This window comes from Elephantulus edwardii, unplaced genomic scaffold (genome assembly GCF_000299155.1).
Source record: "Elephantulus edwardii isolate Elephantulus edwardi_28Jun2011 unplaced genomic scaffold, EleEdw1.0 scaffold00164, whole genome shotgun sequence".
Classification (NCBI taxonomy): Eukaryota; Metazoa; Chordata; class Mammalia; order Macroscelidea; family Macroscelididae; genus Elephantulus; species Elephantulus edwardii.
The window spans coordinates 160,013-163,370 of NW_006399914.1; the positions used below are offsets into that span (position 1 = coordinate 160,013).

Here is a 3,358-nt window from a genome sequence, read left to right on the forward strand (position 1 = left end):
TCTGGCATCCTCAAACTGCATCCCTTCTAGATTGCAGTTCAGCTTCTTACCAGTAGGCCACCGAAAACCAATTTTCGAGGGTTCAGATACCCAGTAACTCAGTAGCAGTGGGTAGATTGTATGGCAGCATATGGCCACATTTTTCTTCTGTGGAGTGACTAGAAAGGTAGAATCATTGATCTTTCATTTAGCAGCTTATGCTTTACAAACTATGCCAAAAGGGCTACTTTTCCATCGTGATACTCAATACTCTCAGTGCTTTTGAGTGTAAAGTGATGTATAATTGACCTTCCATTGGGTCCCAAGACCATAAATTGCCCTGAATCAAATTGTCCACCTTTTTCCCATGGAGTCTTAGATAAGTTTGAATTACAAAGGTGTAGTTTTGGGACAAGCAAACATAGGTTTTTTATTTCTATTCATTTGCTGGAATATGTAGAAGCCTCCGGCACAGTAGTTAAGTATTTGACCGCTAACCAGAGGTTTGGAAATTAGAACCTACCAGTTGTAGTTTTTGTAAATATTTACAGCCTTTAAAACCCTGTAAAACAGTTTAGTTTTTTTATATGGTTTCTATGAGTTGTGATTAACTCAATAGCAACAGGTTTGTGCTTTTTAATTATTTTCATATAATTACTATTATTAAAAGAATATTTGAGCATGTTTTCATCAGCTTGTTGGGTGCTTGATATATTTCTTGGATGAAGTACCTGATCTAATCCTTTGCTAAATTTTTGGGTTATTTGTCTTTGGTTTGTTAACTTGTACAAGTATTTATACATTTCCCCCCCTTTTAAAATCCAAGTTTATTTTCACTTAAAAATACCTAAGAGAACCTACAACAAGGAGAAGATAAAATAGATGAATGGGATCTTCTAAGAATCAAAACCGTATGCACATCCAAAAACTTCTCCAACAGAGTAAAAAGGGAAGCCATAGACTGGGAAAAAGTATTTGGAATTACATATCAGATAAGGGACATATATCCAGAATTTATAAAATACTGGAGTACCACAACAAGAAAAAGGTAAATAATGCAATTGAAAAATGGGCAAAGGATATGAACAAACACTTCAGTGAAGAAGACATTCAGATGACCAACAAGCACATGAAGAACTGTTCAAATTCCCTAGCTCAAGAGAGATGCAAATCAAAACAACTATAAGATATCATCTCACCACAGTAAGAATACCAAAAATTTAACAGAACAGTAAGCAACAAATGCTGGTGAGGTTACGGAGAAACTGGAACCCTTATTCATTGTTGGTGGGGGTATAAGATGGTGCAACTACTGTGGATGAAGGTATGGCGCTTTCTCAAAAAGTTGCAAATAGAGATACCATTTGACCCAGCAATGCCACTATTGGGAATATAACCCAAAGAAACCATAACTCCCACCCAAGCAGATATATGCACATCCACGTTTATTGTAGCTTTGTTCACAATAGCAAGGAGTTGGAAACAACCTAAGTGCCCATCAACAAATGAATGTATAGAGAAGCTGTGGTATATTCACACAATGGAATACTATACTGCATTGAAAAACAAGGAACTCATGCAATATTATTCAAAATTGGTGACCCTGGAGGACATTATACTGAGTGAAATGTCTCAGTCACATAGGAACAAATACTGCGTAGTGCCACTGTTGTAAAGCAGGACTGACTTCGGGCTTGGGAGGAGACTGAGAAGGATGGGTTCAATAATGTATACTACATTGAAACAGATGAGAGAGAAAACTGTTTAAGAGGGAAAATTATTAGGTATTTTTGTCATGACAGGAATCCAGAGGGAAGGCTGTATAGTGGAGTGGACCTCGGGGGAGAGATTGTAAAACAATAAAAGAATTTTTCTTTTACTTTTCCAAGGGGGTAGTGTACTAGAGGGGAAGGTTGGGACGGGAGAAAAGTGCAACAATGAGTGAGTGGAAATCCAAAGTCTCTGTAAATTTTCATTGAAATGAATAATAAACTTAAAAAAATGTGCATTAAAAAAATACCTAAGAGAGTTTTAGAAGTCTAAAGAATCAAGGACATCCAGGTTTAATAAAGCTTATACTAAAATGATGTCCATCTGCATCTTTTTAAAAGAATATATTTTTATTAGTCATTTTGGTATCAAATAGTGCTTTGTTGATTTATCAATTGTATTAGTTTTAAAAGGAAAATGAAAGTCACTCCTTTTTCTTGAAGGAAAAATGACTTCTCCAGCTGTTGAGGGGTACTAAAAGCTTCATATACATTAGCAGCAAAATCTTTCACTTGTTCCATCATCGACAGATCCTGAACAAAATGACTAGGCGTTTTACTGCAAACTGAATGGATCTGTCAGTTTATTATCGGGATTATCTTAGCTAAAGGCAAATTGACTCTGGAGAGACTGTCCATGGAGTTGCTATGCCACAGGTCCTGCTCTGTAGGATGGAAGAACTGAGCCATATTATCCAAGAGTCTACTAAAACCTCGGTTTAAACAGGTGTTAAGAACTGTACTAAAATCTAGACTTTCTAACATGGCTCTCATTTCACTGAATAGCTTCATAATTGTAACATCCATAGAAGAAAGCCCACAGGCCTGAACTGCTATTGGAGTTTGTTCATCTGGCATCATATAATGGCATAAAAAGATTTGGTTCCATCTTCACAAATCCAAGAAGAAGGTTTATGTTGCTCAACGAGACTTCTGATTCCTTTAAGCTTTTGCTACAAATCCAAAAGGAACAAAGAATGCTTAAGAGACCCACTTCCTAAAATCTTCTACACAGCTTATTTGATGACAGTGATCAATTCAGTCAGGCCATCTCCAAGAAAATGTTGAATACTTGATAAATAAATATTGTTGTTGGACATCTGGAGGACCAAGAACTGTTGTGCCATTTTTGCCAACTGCAGCATGATCCAGGTATGTGTATCCACCAATCATGCTTTACTTCATTGCTTCAACTTCATTCTTGTCCCTCTGGTGCCTTCAATTTACATCCAGAATGAGACTAAACAAGTCTTCTAATGTCCAGTATTCATAAAAACCTAGCTTGTAATGATAAAAACAAAACTTCCAATTGCAAATACTGATATTGCCATGCAGAAAGTTTTGTAATTGTTATTCTCAGTCATCAAAGCAAATCCAGAAATGCACATTGCAAAACAAATTAATGAAAAACAGATGTATTTACAGATTATTTTACTTTGTAAAAATGAGTCCTTCACTATTGTCTGCCACATGGTCCAGAAGTTATCATCAGGAGCAGGCAGTGTCCCTTATCTGATATTATGGAAACCCTTGAAAATAGCAATCACTGAACACTCACCAGGAAGAAATTCTTTATATATTTTTTGAATATTATACCCTTGTCATCTCAG

At 36.2% G+C, this 3,358-nt stretch overlaps 1 pseudogene; it reads right to left on the minus strand.

Moving 5' to 3' along the window:
• Positions 1-2,117: 2,117 nt before the first annotated feature.
• LOC102844393 overlaps positions 2,118-3,358 on the minus strand; it is an 8,309-nt pseudogene continuing 7,068 nt past the window's right edge.